The 17,140-nt window shown below is 44.1% G+C and overlaps 1 pseudogene; it reads right to left on the bottom strand.

The window, feature by feature from the left end:
- The window catches only part of LOC139599008 (F-BAR domain only protein 2-like), a 257,111-nt pseudogene that overhangs the window by 111,064 nt on the left and 128,907 nt on the right, over positions 1 to 17,140 (bottom strand).

Here is a 17,140-nt window from a genome sequence, read left to right as displayed (position 1 = left end):
CAATTTTCAACCAAAATTCAAACTTTGAATGATGCACAAAATCTTTTGGGTATCATAAACTGGGTAAGACCCTATTTAGGGTTAACCACTCCACAGTTATCATCCCTGTTCAATATTCTCAAAGGTGACCCTGAGTTAACGTCTCCAAGAGAATTAACTCCAGAGGTGGAAACTGCTCTTGAAACAGTAGAGCAGGCCATAATGAACAGACAAATTTACTGGATATGTCCTGAAGTTTGTATTACAGTGTTTATTGTCATTGTTGATTTACATCCTACAGGAATCAGTGGTCAATGTGACACACAGTGGTCTGACCCACTACACATTTTAGAATAGATCTTTTTGCCCCACTGACCTAAAAAGACAGCACCTACTATTTTTGAACTAATTGCACAGTTAATTATCAAATGCTATCTAAGGTGTTTGCAGTTAAATTGTTATACCAGTACAACAGGAATATTTTGAATGGTGCTTTGCAAATAGCACACCACTACAGAGTACTTTGCAAAACTATACAGGGCAAATTACCTATCACTTACCCAGCCACAACTTGTTGTGTTTAAGCGAGTCCACTGTGCTATCCTTAAAACCACTGTACAAGCGCACACCCCTGAAAAGTCTCAAAGTTTTCACTGATGGGTCTGGAAAAACAGCAAAAGCCATCATGACCTGGAAAGATGATAACAGTTGGCAGACACTAGGAGGTCACAATAGTAGATTACCTCAGCTACTTAAATTATGCACTGTAACCATGGCTTTTCAACGTTTTCCTCATGTTCCTTTAAATATTGCTACCAATTACGCCTATGTTGTAGACGTCACACAAAGATTAAACCAAGCACTGCTAAAAAAAATTGATAATGCTGCATTTTTTGAATTGCTAAAAACTTTATGGCACACAATCCAAGCCAGAACATGTCCTTACTACATTTTGCATATTCAGAGTAATACAAACTTGCCAGGCTTTATTGCAGAAGGTAATGCTTGGGCTGATTGGCTATCTAGCCCTGCCAGGACAGCGCCACAGCCAGATATGCTAGCACAAGCAAGAGCATCACATGCCTTTTTCCATCAAGGTGTTTGAGCTCTACAATGACAATTCTTGTTAACAAATACAGAGGCACTCAGTATTGTTACCACTTGTGCTGATTGTCAAGGCCATACTGCACCACTGCAGATGGGGGTTAATCCCCATGATCTATGAGCCTTACAAGTTTAACAAACAGATGTCACACACATTTCAGAATTTAGTCACTTAAAATATGTTCATGTTTCAATAGACACTTTTTCACCTGCCATTTGGGCCTCAGTTCACACTGGAGAAAGAAGACGTGGTGCCATCGCACATTGGTGACTACCCTTTGCAGCCCTAGGCATCCCTCACACTATAAAAAACTGATAATAGTCCTGCATACATATCACAGAACACTCGACAATTTTTACAACTCTAGGGTGTATCACACCACACAGGTATTCCTCATTCCCCTACAGGACAAACAATTGTTAAACGTGCACATGGAACTTTAAAGCATGACCTTGAAAAACAGAAAAGGGGGATGTTTAGTGAGACCCCATAGAGTAGGGTGGCCAAAGCCCTGTACACTTTAAACCATCTAACAATATTGCAAAACTCCCAAAACCTTGTCATCTTAAATAATTTCTTATCATTGCAGTCCTCTAGTAACATCCAGTTACCTAAACCTATTGGTACAGGACCTCATTACTAACAAATGGGAAGGCCCTTGGGACCTTGTCACTTGGGGGCGCAGGTATGCATGTATTTCCACAGATGCCGGTATTTGATGGGCACCTGCTTGGTGTGTGCAACCTGCTCTACGCTCTGCTCTGGATTGCAACCAATAACACCCCCCTGACAACCCCTCAGCAGATGCCATAGAACAGTGACCAGAACAACCCTCTGCACCAGCTAGATGGAAATCTGAGACCTTTGGGATGACAACTCACCTGTGACTTCACCTGGACCTCAAGAGTAGGACACTTTAAGGACATTACTAGCAAAAAGAAATGCTACCTCTGATAGTTTTAAATGTTACCTCTGATAGTTTTTAAGTTAGTTTGTTTGTAACGTTCAAGTTGTAAGTTGTAAGTAATTAACCTGTGGCGTGCCACCCAGTACAATTGTGCCTTTGATAGCTCTTGGACGTAATCATAAAAATTTTGATGAAACACACCAATAGCTAGAAAGATTAAGCTTGATGAGTTTAATGAAAAATTTCATTCTCCTTGTACCATGTTTGTTGTCCTTTCTGCAAGGAGCCCTGCAGAGAGATGATAAACACGGCTTTTATATTTTGGAAACAGAAAGGGGGAACTATGACAGGACCAGCTGGACTGTGGGCCATACTGAGAGGAGGAGGGATTTGGCTACAGAGTGGTTGCCAGCCAATCCCTGGCAAAAATGTAAGCAGGTAGCTACTGGCCAGTGAACTAGGTGGTAAGGAAATCATAGCCAATCAGGTTCAAACATGGAGTCTTTTGAATAGCCTATATAAGAGCTTTGCACGTCATTAAAACTCTCTCTGATGCATCAATTCTGATGTCGCGTTGTCTCTCCATCTCCCCTGACCACGACAGGTACCTTGATACGGTGCACTGCTTTATGTTATGCTATAATCGACTAGTAGTTCTTTAGTTTTATACTGTGTAGTAATTCTGATTAAGATCTTTCATCTGTTACGTCTTGTCTGTTTAATAAATAATTCATTTTTATAAATAGATCTGTTTTGCCATGATTAGAACTTGCAGACCAGAGTAATTCCTTAAATTTAAATTGTTGCCAAAATCTGAGGCTAAGGCAGGGCTTGTCTGAAGCTTCCACTCTTCCCATGACACCTAGGTGACCCAAATATGTGTACTCCATATTTTCTGCAAAACATCTGTTGGAAATGATACCAAGTACAACATTTTTTTACATTACTTTAGTCATGGGTGTTCACCTTTGCCCCGGGGAAAAGAATTTAGAGTTTCTTTTCAAGGACTGTTTGATCACTCAAGGTGTGATGACATTAACATCTCAACAAACTGGGAGTAGCACAGAAGATACACAAAAAATAATGACCATTAATGATCATAAACAAACATCAACTCCAAACATCATCCCGGCATGGTCCAAGACACCTGGCCTGGGAAAAGAGATAAGAGAAAAAAGAATGAGAACCTAATTAACATCGAAGGCTAAGGGATCGATAACCAATAGGAAAGCAAATACTAAGAACTGTGTTACTTGGGACCAATGAACATTGAACTAATGAATTTCTCTGGGTCTTGACTGTACAAATATGTGAAAAATCTGGTAAAAAGGATGTGTAATCGAAGGATTTTCTTTGCACAACCCAGGCAATGTGTGGATGAAATTATTTCTGTTGCACATCCTGGCCAGAACAACATCCTGGCCAGAATAAAGTAATGCCTTGATTCTCTAATACTAAAAATGTTGCTGGAGAGTTTTTGTTTTTCCCGCAGTTTCGGTGACACATCCACAATCTGTTTTACTGTCTCTGAGATCCGGGAACCAGAAGCAGAACTGGAGTGCTTTACCCCGGTTCGTGGAAAGGAGGAGATCCTGGGTCACTTTAAAAAGAGGGAACACACATACAGAGAGCTGTCTTTTGTTCTCTCTGGGATTGCCTTGGACACGTCTTTGTGAAAAATACATTGTAGTTTTGGCTTTTGGAAATATTAAAGTGGATGCTATATGTTGTGCATTATAATATAATGTTAACTTTGGAAGAAGTAGCTATAGTTGTGAAATAATGACTAATGCTTTTATTTTTGTAGCTAACTGGCAATAATGAAATTAACTCAGACATCTGTGAAGTAGCTGATGTTGATTTAGAGTACTTGTGGTTTGTAGCAGACACAGGGCCTGCAAGGCCTCCCTGGCAGTCAGCAGCCTAAGATAAGAAATGCCTAGTCATGATGACTGGACAAAAGAAGCCCCTCTTCCGCCTTTGGACCCTTGCTTATCTCTCTGTAAGACTAAAGGTCACTTTTGCCTTGACCCTTACCATTGGACTGTTTCCTAAAACTCCTATACCCTATATAAACCCCTACTTTTGCCCAGTTCAGCAGAAGAGCTGTCACTGAGACCCTTTGCAGAAGATACCAATAAAGACATCTCTGTGGAACCTCATACAGCGCTTCTCCTCTCTCTCCCTGCATCTACCAAAGGCACTTAGCAAGCCAAGAGCTGAAAATCACTAATGAGCTGAGAATCACTAAAGAGCTGATCTCACTTAAGAGCTCAGCTTGCTAAGATTGCCTGTGGCCCTGGAGCCTGCCTGAGGGGCCCGGAAAGGTTGTGATTAACTGGACTTCTCTGTCTGGGACACCCACAGCAGCCATTTTCATGGAGACCCCAAAAACCCTGGAGCCACCTCAGTGGTTAACTTGCAGTAACTGAAATAGCTAAACCGTCTGCATGGTCAGATAACATTTGAGGAACAGGCGTGATGGGGACACCTGCTACTGCCACTTCAACTGTCACCTGCTGAAACCACGGAAGAGGGGGCCATTGTGGGGGGGTGACACATGACCCTCAAAACCATGTCTTGGTTTGAAAAGATGTGTCTGCTAAGAAAGGCAGGAGCCCCTCTTGAAATGGAAAATGTAAACTCCCTCCCTCTGAATTATTATAATTTTGAAATTAAGGGGGCTTTCAAGCAAAGATATGGGAGTAGGAATAACAGTTCTTTATTAGGAAAAATAAAAATAAAAATGTAGTAATACAAAACAACACTGACAGAGCCAGAATGTGACCTGACACCCTGTTGGTCAGGGTGTTGGTAGCAGTTCTATTAAATGGTGGCTGCAGTCCTCCTGGAGTGACAAATGTGGTTCTGTTGAAGCAGTGATCCTGTAGGAGGGTGTAGTTTTCCTCTGAAGGTCCAGTGGTGGTGTAGATGGGCCTGGTCTTCCTCTGGGAATCCAGTGGGAAAAGCCTGCCTGTGGTATTCCAAATCTCCGGTTATATCCAGGTAGGAGTGCTTGGTTCCTTCCCCTGGGCAGAGCATCTCACAATGGGATGATGTAATTTTATTGGTCATGCAGTGAGACTCAATGGCTCGTTAACAGAAGATATCTCCCCAGAGGGAAGATGGGTTGTAGAAGAGATAAAGAAAACTGCCCCACCTGGTTTTAACAGGTGGCCCAATTAACAGAAGATAACTCTCCCACCTGGTTCTAACAGATGGCAATAGAATACACACCCCCAGCCACATCTTGCATTTACAGCCTAAGACACTACAACCAAGATTACTGCACATGCTCTAAAAAGGCAGATTAGAGGAGGGGCCATGCTAAAAAGTTCCTGCAATATGCAAACTTGTTTGAAGAAATGTTTCAATATGTATAATTGTTTATGAATATGTATTTGACTGATGCAATAGGAAGGGTATATAAGAAGGGTTGCTATGCTTAGCTGGTGTGCCTCTGGCTATGGCTACACACCCAGTGCTGTTACTTTTGCTTTATTGATTTGGTTCTCTATTGTCCTTTATTCAATTTTTAAAAAATCAGCTGAGGAGTGGGTTTCATTTCTCACATCTTTGAGTTGCAATCCGAAAAGCTGCATTTCACAAACCAAAACTGGTTTGGGGTGGATTTTGCAGTACATTTTAGTCCCACTGCCTGTGGTTTCGCCAAGGAGGGGTCGGACCTGGTGTTTGCCCAGGAGGAGTTGAACCCACTGTCCACAAGTTCCAGCATCTCCTGCAGCTGCCATGCTATTCCAGGAAGTCGAACCCGCTCCACAAGGTTTTCCAGCCACCTGCCACTTACTGAGATGGGGACGGGGGTGTGTCTGACGCTGCTGGTTTGGGTTTTTCTGACCCTTTCGCTGCCGCTGCTTGGGACCGGCTTGCAATGTGGCAGCAACATGGAACTGGATTCAGTTGGGTCAAAAAGGAGCAGGGACGCTGACACTGCAGGGCTGGAACTACCTTAAAGAAAACCAGCACCCCCTATCTGCAACCAGAACTGCTTCGTAACCCCCTGCCTTCCTAGTTTTCTTGTTCCAGGGGGAAGGTTGACCCAAGAGGAGCTTCTCCACCATCTTGTCTTTGTCCTCTGGGCCAAGCAGGCTTTTAGGGCAGCTGCCATTTGGGAGGAGGGGAGTACTCCGCCATCTTGAGATTTTTTTGTTCCCGGGGGGCATATGAATCAGCACTTTTGTATCTAGTGGTTATTGCTATTATCTTGGTTGCTGCTGTTTTCTTTTAAGTAAACTGTTGTTTTTTCACTTATATCTTCTCATATTCATGTCTCCTTATTGGTAAAAGGGGACTGGTTAAAACTAAGGGGAGGTAACTCATTGTAGAGTCTCTGCCCCATATAAATTGTCTTAAACTAAGACAGGAAGCCTTATGAGGAATAACTGAAGTCATTACATCTGTTCAGCCTGGGAGAGACTGAGGGGAGACCTCATCACGGTCTGCAGCTTCCTAATGAGGGGAAGTGGAGGGGCAGACACTGGTCCCTTCTCTGTGGTGACCAGTGACAGGACCCAAGGGAATGACATGAAGCTGTGTCAGGGTAGGTTTAGATTGAATATTTTGAAAAGGTTCTTTACACATGAGACAGAGTGGAAATTTTCCAGAGTAGAAATCCATTTTAATTTAGGTTAAATGTACATTTTTGAATTAAGTCTGTAGCTTGCAAACATAGCTGTTTAGTCTGACTGCCTGTTCTCGCAAAAAGCCTATACTTGAAGAAACTGCTTCAGCCGAAGGACAGAGATAAGGGAGGGGGGCCCCTTGAACTCTGAAACAGACAGAGAGGCTGGTATGGAGAGCAGGGCAAAATGACCCAGGAATTCTTTCTGATAAAGAAAAAATTAGTGGCAAATGTCACACAAAATCAGTAGAATGAATATGTATGAACCTATTGTGAAACTGCATGCATATGTATTTGAGAGGGAGATAAAAAAGGATCTGGAGTTCCCAGAGGCATGCATGTAATTTTAAGGGGAATGATTCCCACATGCGTCCAGCACTGTAATAAACATAACGGCTTTACAACTTTCACAAAAGTTGTGGAGTTTGTTTGCTTCTGCAAATCACACATGTCCTAGGGTGATGCTTGTATCCCCAATTGTGTTCTGTTTATGCTGGATATTATGTTCTGTGCCTTCAAGACTGGCTCTGAAGAGCGAAGCTTTGTTTTGTTTTATCAGCCTGCTCACTCCTCCAGCGGTTGGCGGGACAGAGACAGGGGCAGTACATAGGGCAGCTTTTGCTTTTTGCTTTGTTTTCACTTTGCTCTTGCTCCTGTTTTGCTCCTGCTTTGCTCTTGCCTTTGCTCCTGCTTGTTAGTTAGTTTAGCTAAGCAGTCCGAATTTTCCCTGGATTGTTTTTCTTTCCCTTTCTTGGAAGCACTTGAGCCTGCTCCAGTCTGGGACCTGGGAAACACAGAGAGTTTGCACCTTGTGGCCTGCAGCAGCTATTCCCAGTGCCGGAGGGACCGATAACAGAGCGACCACTCCCAGGAGAGACTTTCTGAATTTGTCATCTTTTTCAGAGCGGTGAAAGAGTGTTGTCATCTGGTATTGTTCATTTGGTGTGCTGGGGGGTGTTTTGCCTGTTAAATAAACAGGTTCTTTCCACTTCTCTCTGAGGAATCCTTCCCGAACCGGTTGGGGGGAGGGGCCATGTTGGTTTGCTTTCTGGAGGGGCCTCCTTTGGAGGTTTTGTCCCAAATTTGCCCTAAACCAGGACAACACAGGGAGGGGCCATGTTGGTTTGCTTTCTGGAGGGGCCTCCTTTGGAGGTTTTGTCCCAAATTTGCCCTAAACCAGGTGGTTGGGCACTGGAACAGGCTCCTCAGGGAACTGGTCACAGCACCAAGGCTGACAGAGTTTGAGAAGTATTTGGACGATGCTCTCAGAAATGTGGTATGATTCTTGGGGCTGTCCTGTGCAGGACCACGAGTTGGACTTGGATGTGTGGCATCACGTCTAGCCGGGAGAAATAGTAGTTTTGCCTCAGTAGCATATACAGAAGGTATCGACCTGTGACCATGGTAAACAGGATAGTGGAAAAGGGACTTCTAGTTAGGTCATGGTGAGAAGAGTGGGGTCATGTGAGTCAGTATGCTGTTGTGTTGTGTCTGTATAAGTTGGACTGTTCTGTTCCCCCTATCATGTAATGGTTCTGCCCTGGTTCTCCCTTCCCTCCTTTATGCTGCCAGTTATCCCAACTCCTCCCCAGTTGCCTTGGAGATTAATGTACCCTTTCTCAAATCCCTCCCTGGTGCTCTGTCCGTCACTTGGCGCTCCCACCCTTCTCTCTAGAACTCTCTAGAAACTTCCAGCTAGAGTGTCGAGTGATTGGCTCAGGGGCTGAGGCCCCACCCTCAAGTTATCCCCATTGGTGTTCTCCCTAAGTCAATCTTTTGTATCCCACTCCCCTCTGAAACCTTATTCGTCCAAGGACTGACTTCTCCCTTGTTTCCTTCCCTCCTTATAAGCTGTTGCAACTTCCCCCTCTTTCTCTTTGGCTGTTGGTTCCCCTGGGACCCAATAAACCTGGATTCACCACAGCTGGAGAGCGCTCTCTTATTTCTGCTGACTGTAGCCATAAGCCAAGCCACATCCTACCACGAGGTAGCGCTGCTGTCATAGCACAGAGTGTTTGCCTTAGGTGCTGTCCCGAACCACGGAGATCAGGATAGTGCCCCTGTACTGCTAGCAGTGCTGGATAGCTAGCTGGGATGTCCGAGAAGGACAATGAATCTTTTTCCAGCTGGACCGTTTCACTATGCTAATAGAACTATCCTATATTTGCTCAGGTTTCTGGTTCTTGTTCTCAGTTAGTTTGGTACCTGATACAAATAAGGTCATGTTCTGAGTTTGCATTCGTGATTGGACCCTTGCCCTCAAAAGACCCCTATACCTTGTTGCAGTGCCATGCCCCAAGGGTCTTTGGATCTTGTCCCTTAACTGTGTGGTTTTCGTTGTTTGTTATTTTGTTATTAAAGTCTTTATTTTTCAGGCAAGACCGTCATTCCTATCCCTTATTTTGCCAGTTCCCCCTGGCCAAGCCGAACAAGGGGTCGCAGTGAGCGAAGACTGTGATATGGATGATCCTTGTAGGTCCCTTCCAACTCAGAATATTCTATGATTCTATGAACTGACTGCAACCCTGTCTTTGGTTACAATAGAAGATGTAACCAGAAGTATGTATTCTATTACCATATACGTAAGCAGTTAAGATAGGAGGGCTAGTGCCCTTTATCTTCTCCATGACTCGGCCCTGATAACATCCTCCAGGGAAACATCTGCGACTGAGGTGGCCATCTCCGCTAATGAGCCATCAAGTTATCCCAGCATGACTTACATTATCCCATTGTGAAATGCTCCGCCCAGGGCGAGGAACCAAACATTCCAACCTGTATATAATCTGAGGCTTGGAACACTATGGGGGCACTACTCACTGGATTTCCAGAGGACAAGAGCTCGATAACTACCACTGGGCCTCCAGAGAAAGACCAGACCTTTCTACAGGATCACCGCTTCAACAAAACCACATCGATCATGCCAATTGGACTGTAGCCACCATTTAATTGGACTGCTACCACCACCTGACCAATAGGGCGACAGGTTGTATTCTGACTCTTTAAGTTTAAGCCAGTGTTTCTGTATTATTGCCTTTATTGTAAATTTTCCTATTAAATTTTACTTCTGACTTGGAATTTCCTGCTGCTTTGCTTTCAAACTAGTACAGACCCCCTTCCCTTTTCCCCTGTGGGGAGGAGGTAGAAAAAATCATGAGTGAAGTTGAGCTTGGAAAGAAGGGAGGGATGAGGAGAAGGTATTTTGCAATTTGGTTTATCCTAATCATCCTACTCTGATTAGATTGGTAATAAATTCAATTAATTTCTCCAAATCAAGTTTGTTTTGCCTGTTATGGCAATTGGTGATTGTCCCTGTCCTTATCTCAACTCATGAACCTTTCATTATATTTTCTCTCCCCAGTCTAGCTGAGGAGGGGAGTGTAAGAGCAGCTTTGGTGGGCACCTGGCATCCAACCAGGATCAACTTGTCATGGTGGGACATCAATCGTGAGTTAGAGTGATGGTCTTTCAGAAATCAACGTGCACATGATTTACTGAAAAAAAAATGCAAAACTTTTTCTGTCTTTCTACAAAGTACACAAAAGTTTTTCTAAAAAATAAATAATGCTTCAATTCTGCAAACACAGAAAAAGAGTGTTTTTTCCATATACAGAGCTAGTATTTCATGAGAAGTACACATAAGAATCGTATTATCTACTGTGAGAGACAACTGCTCACTTTAAAAATTTTAAAAGGTTTGTTAAACCTTAACAAAAATACAACAAAAGGACTAAATAAGGAAAAATTGCAGTGCTGGGAACTGCCTTTGTGGTTGTCTACCACGTGGCCGGTTATGAAGATTATTATGAAAATTACAAGTATCTGTTAAGGGGAGGAACAGTGAAAATCATTAAAATGATTCACTTAAAACTGAAGTATAGTGAGAACCAGAGGGCAAGACCAGGTTAGCCCCTGTACTCGCCACCAAGAAGATTATAATAACCCTGCTGCAGGCAGCAACCCTGTAGGCATGGTAGGTAGGGGTAAAAGCCATACTGGACCTCTTTTCACAAACTCTACCAATCATTTTACTTAAAACCCTTTTCCACTGTCTTCACCCACATCAACAAATACTATTAAAAATTAGTTAATTACTCAAGCCAAATAACTTATAAAATAGAAAAGGGGGGATTGTTATAGATGGATAATGAGATGATTGGCTCTCGCAATTAAGAGATGAATACTGTGTGAATATTAAGAGAAGCTTTACTGATGTATTGTTATGTTATCGTAGTTCAGATGTCCTCTGTTCTCCCCATAGTTCCCTTCCCACCCCCCCCCCCCCCCCCCCCGTATTGCTACCATCAGACAGTCTGTGTTATCTAGGGCAAGTAGAAAGAAGGCATGCACATGTGCTCCTTCCATGGGGCAGCTGGGAATGGAAAAGCTTGTTGCTAAAGGGGTGAGGCATGACAATGCCTGACCCTCCAATCAAGTTACAAGAAAGCAGTCTCCACCAATAAATGACAAAGAAGAGCTGACTGACAGACTGTGGGAGGGGCCAGGGTTGGCTGATGCAACCCCCAGGAGTATAAAAGACTGAGCATCCATCTTGAAGATGAACCAGTCATATGGTAGGCAGCCATGAAGGCAGTTCCCAGCGCTGCAGTTTTTCCTTATTTAGTCCTTTTGTTGTATTTTTGTTTAGGTTTAATAAACCTTTTAAAAATTTTAAAGTGAGCAGTTGTCTCTCACATCTACAATGTTGAAATGTAGAACAAGGGATAACTACTTACCTCTGCAGAGGACAGAATGAAACACGAGTAGGTTTCCTTAAGATCCTTAGTTAGGAAAATGTTAAATAGATGCAATGTTTTAATATTCATGGCACTCCTCTAAACTTCTGTTATAAAACCATGTTTTTGTTACACATCAGCTAGTTTTCATATATGACAAGGTTTCAAGCTGGAAATATACTTACATGGACTCAGTGTCTTTTTCCTTTTTCATAATCCCTGATAAACCAAATGGCTTCCTCTTTCATGGTTTTATCCCTGTGAAACAAACACTTTAAATTAAAAGATCAAATAAATGAGTATATATGTCAATGTCAGACACTGGTGCATACCAATGCCAAGACCTTTTAAATGCTGCAATGACAAGTGATACAGAAATCCAACAGTGAAGGTAGGTATGGAGCTAAACTAAGTGAACAAAAGAATAAGAGAAAATTATTCCAATATGTTGTTCAGAAGCATAATGTGCTGTAGCAGGCCCAGAGCCTGCAAGGGCTCCCTGGCGGCCAGCAGCCTAACATAGGAAATGCCGAGTCATGATGACTGGACCTTAGAAGCCCCTCTCTTCCGCCTTTGGACCCTTGCTTATCTCTCTGTAAGACTAAAGGTCACTTTCCTTTGACCCTTACTACTGGATAATTTCCAAAACCCCTGTACCCTATATAAAGAGCTACTTTTGCCCAGCTCGGCAGAAGAGCTGTCCCTGAGACCTTCGCAGACTTCAATAAAGACATCGCTGTGGAACCTCATACAGCGCTTCTCCTCTCTCTCCCTGTGTCTGCCTGCCTGTGGCACCTAGCAAGCTAAGAGCTGAAATTGCAATGAGCTGATAATCACTAAAAGAGCTGATATCACTTAAGCTTGCTACGGTTGCCTGCGGCTAAGAACTGCTTGGGAACTCGGACAGGCGGACAGGCCTGCGCCGAGCAGGACTTCGCTATCCGGACCCCATTGCAGCCTGCTGGGGATACCCCGAAACCCAGCTAAGGCCACGTTAATGTGCCAGTTTGGGCTGGGAACAGAGTTAATTTAATTCACAGTGGCTGATATGGGGCTGTGTTTTGTATTTGTCCTCGAAACAGTGATGATAACCCAGGGATGTTTTCATTACTGCTGCACAGGGCTTACACAGAGCTAAGGCCTTTTCTGCTTCTCATCCCACCCCATCAGTGGGGGCACACAAGAAGTTGGGAGAGAACACAGCTCGGACAGCTGACTGCAACCGACCACAGGGATATTCCAGATCCTATAGCAACATGCTCAGTAATAAAGCTAGGGGAAGAAGGAGAAAAAGGAGATGTTCAGAGTGATGGCATTTGTCTTCTCATTGCTATGCATGAAAAGGCCCTGCTCCCATAGAGGTTGCTGAACACCTGCCTGCACATGGGAAGTGAGTGAATTAATTCCTTGGTTTTCTTTGTTTACACACACAGCTTTGCTTTCCTACTAAACTGTCTTGTCTCAACCCATGAGGTTTCTCACTTTTACCCTTCTGATTCTCTTCCCCATCCCAACAGAGGAGAGTGAGTGGCTCTGTGGGGCTGAGTTGCCTACGGAGGTTAAAACACATCAGCTTCATTAAAAAAATTAAAATATGGTTCAAGCAACACATTAATAACATAAGCCTTTATAAAACTCATCTTTATTTTACATCCAACTCTCCAAGCTGGGTATGCTAGACTGCCACTTATTTTATGGAAGATGGATGCACTGCCAGATTTGAGGAAAGGGACTGCTCACAGAAGCTCAACAGGAGCTATTGATCCAGCCAATCCTGAATAGATAATAGACTTGGGTCAGAAACTGAATCCTGTCTCTCTCAGCTACTGCAGTTCTACCCTGTTCTTATTTCCCTGCATTTTCCTGATACCTGCAAGCCCCTGTCTCTCCTAAAAAGTAGGATCTTGGTCCTGTAAAACTTAACATCTCTTGGCTTCCCAGCTGATGCCAAGTTCATGATTTCCCAGTGCTGTAGCCAGCTCTAATGCTGGCTACCACTGAGTCTGGAAATGTGCCTTCTCTCTATATTTTCTTCTTTATTTTTAGTACAGGATATATGTAGCTTCAGTAAAGAAAAAAGTTTGCTTTCATGTCCATTTAATGTACTAAAAATAAATTTGAATATTCCATCAGACTTACTGCCATGTTTGCTTCTGTCCCCATTTTTTGCTGAATCAAAGTAGACTGCCAAACTTGAAACAAAATGACCAAGTGCAAGCATCCAATCCAACTAGTCTTCAGGTTTATTTTGATGTAAGATACTACCTACTGCAAGCCTTTAAGCAAAATGGTGGAAATAATTTGTTTTCTATAATTTAGCAATGGACAATTTGAGCACGCTATTAAAAAACCCTCAGTATTCCCATTTACAGAAATACATTACACAGCACTGTCCCAGTCTCTCTGCAAGCCTCTCGAGTCCCTGGGCCTTACCCGGGTCGGCAGAGAGTGGGGGGGGTGACCCCACCACGGCCGACTGCGGGGAGACACTCTCTGTGCCCCGAGGGTGCTGAGGGCACTCAGGCTGGTTGCCTTCGTTGCAGCAGAGACGACCGAGACGTCGGTGGAAGAGGAAAGGGGCCGACTCCCAGCAGGGGGTATTCCAAGGTTTTATTAAGGAGTCCCGAGCGAGCTCCTATACCTCAGGGGGTTCCTGCCGAGAGCACTGGGGGATGTTCGAAGCTCACATTTAAAGGGGGGAGGAAACTAACATAGATAAAATCCTACTGACCAATAGGTATCTCTGGGGGATGGGTGCTGGGGGGACAGACATACAAAACAGCGTATGGGGCAGGACTTGGGGGGTTGACCCTTGGCCCCTGGCTAATCACTCGACAACTTGGACCGAAACTTCTAGGTAGGGGGCTGGGATGTCGAGGTGACTGACAGAGAGCCAGGGTGGGGGTTTTGGAGATCTTATCCCAGGAAAGGGATAACACAAGTAGAGGGAAGAGGAGGGGGGGGGGTATAGTCTGGGATAAACCATTTGGGAAAAACATGGGAATACAAAACCAACTACTTCAAGGTATTACAAAATATAAGAACGCACTACAACATCTCCCTCTTTTCGTTTAAATAAAAAAGGAAGAGGCACCTAAACATTAGATTTCAGCTCGGAGTGCTATCAATCATCAGCAAACCAAGGCTGTTTTGTAAATTCTGCAGAGGTTTCTGTCCCTTCCTCAGAAGAGGTGGGAACAGTCACCTGATTGACCTCTAAAGGGGAAATAGCTTTCGAGATCAGTTTGGTCACAATGCTCTTGATGATCCCAAAACTGATCAAAATAACAAGAAGAACAAGCAAAACTAAAAATACAGATTTCAAAATGGATTTGACCCAGCCCGAGAGTCCCCATCCCTGAAAGAGTCCATCCATCCAGTCCGCTGTTTCTTGCTTGATGTCTTGGACCATTTGTTGCATCTTCCCGATGATTTTGTGGACATTTTCAGCTTTGGATGACAGATTCAGGCAACAGAGACCTTCAAACTCCTCACAACGATGGTTATGTAGCAGGAGGAGAAAATCAATTGCAGCCCGATTTTGTAGGGTGGCTTGCCTTGTTGTTTCATCGTCTGCCAGGAGGTCTGAAAGTGCAGCTGATGTAATATTGGCCTGTTTAGCAACCCAACACTCTAGATGTGATAACTCACCTAGAGCTTTAGCTGCAGACACCCATGGCAAAAACACGGTGATCGCAACTCCTTTTGGTTTGGACCAATGTACAATTTCAGAATCGCAATTTGGGTCCAGATTCCTTAAATCTCTCTTTTTGCGGGCCGAATTGCGGGTGTTGGTTTTGGTTCGCCAATCCATGATTTGGGTTTTGTTGGGTGTAAACAGGCTCAGCTTTCCAATGGTGCATGGACCTCCGATTAGATGAGAGGGGATGCCTGCCCATGCCCTGTCCCCGCAAATGAGGAAAAACCCCTTAGGAAGGGCACGGGGCTTATTATCAGGGGTGGTAGGTATTCCTACTTGGGAAATTTTCTTACACCAAATTTTTGCTGTATAGTTCACTTTAAACTGTTTGACTTCATGGTACAAATCTACTTGATCTTTTGGTGTAAACGTAAACTGAACACAATAGAATGCCTTGGCAGAACCAAGGAGTTCAAATTCTTGGGGTTCTTTTTCTGCTACTGCTTGTCTATCAATTAATTTTGACCAAGGGGATAACGGATTATATACTGGGGGAAGGGGAGCAGCTAATGTTGGCGGAAATTCATCATATTTAGATGGGATCCCCACAAGGCAAGTGGACATCGGGTCAGACACAGAAGAGGCTGACAGGCAAATGTGGTCTTGGTTGAGGACTCTGGCGAGGGTGGTCCACACATTTGCTTGGGGTTGTGGAACAATCCACATCTGACCTGGATGGACGGCTGTCAACAGAAGCAACGGAAGGATGGGGCTCATTCTGATGACACCAGGGCTGAGTTCAGATCAAAGGAAAACACTAAAACTGAAAATAAAAAATGTTAGGGATGAGGTCCAGGTAACAACAATTTAACTTTAAAGAGTCTGACGGCGCTTCCTCCTCCAGCAGGCACTGGCTACCTGTGTTGCAGCTTTGTCCTTTGACACCTTAGGAATGTACGGTCTCACCCACCTGGAGGGGATCCATCTCAAGCCTGAGGGAGTGGATACGCACGCATATCCCCTACCCCAGACTACGAGCTCATGGGGCCCCTCTATTTTCCAGGTTTCAGGGTCCTTTACGAGGACTGGCGGACGGACTTTTAGCTTGTGCTGACTGTTCTCGTTAAAATGTCTTACAATAGGTGGGTTAAGGTTTTCAAAGGTACAGTTCAAAAAGTTCAGTGTGAACAACGCTTTGGACAGCTGGATTTGAGGGGTCTCTGTTTTCATCACTTCACGTTGTCGGTGAAGAACCTTTTTTAGATTCTGATGGGCTCTCTCCACCACAGCTTGGCCTGTCGGGGAATAGGGGATGCCCGTTTTGTGTTCTATTCCCCATTGCTGCAGGAAGCTCTGAAGGTCTTTGGACTTGTACGCTGGGCCATTGTCTGTTTTGATGACCTTAGGGATTCCTAATGTGGAAAAGGCTTGCATGAAATGCTTCTTTACCTCACTGGCTTTCTCCCCTGTGTGGGCAGAAGCATAGATGGCACCAGAAAAGGTATCCACGGAGACGTGGACATATTTAAATCTGCCAAATGACGGGATGTGGGTTACATCTGTCTGCCACACTTCGCAGCTCTGCAAGCCCCTAGGGTTTGCACCTGCACTTAAGGTAGGTAGTGACTGATTTTGACAAGAAGGGCAGGTGGCTACGATGGCCTGGGCTTGTTTGTGCTTCAGATGGAATTGTCGGACCAAGGCAGGTGCATTCTGATGAAAAAATTGATGACTGATCTTTGCTTGTTGGAATACCTCTGGGAGCGGGGCCATCTTGGCTGTAGCCGCAAGGGCATCAGCTTTCCGGTTACCTTCTGCAATGAACCCCGGCAGGTCTGTGTGTGACCTAACATGCATCACATAAAACGGGTGTTCTCGGCCAGAAATAATTCTTACTAACTTAGAAAGTAATTCATATAAAGGAATGTTGGAAACTTCTTGCAGCACAGCATTCTCTGCCCTAGACACTACACCTGCAACATAAGCTGAATCAGTAACTACATTTAAAGGCTCAGGAAACTTCTCAAAAGCTCTGACTACAGCGGCCAACTCAGCAATTTGGGGTGATCCTTCCACCTTAGCAATATCTGCTTCCCACTGTTGAGTTTGGGGATCTTTCCAAGTTACCACTGAC

This window comes from Agelaius tricolor, unplaced genomic scaffold (assembly GCF_023055355.1).
Source record: "Agelaius tricolor isolate 1412-34295 unplaced genomic scaffold, bAgeTri1.0.p SCAF_21, whole genome shotgun sequence".
NCBI lineage: Eukaryota > Metazoa > Chordata > Aves > Passeriformes > Icteridae > Agelaius > Agelaius tricolor.
Note: the sequence above shows the minus strand (reverse complement) of the source record. Positions and strands in the feature narration are given on the sequence as shown.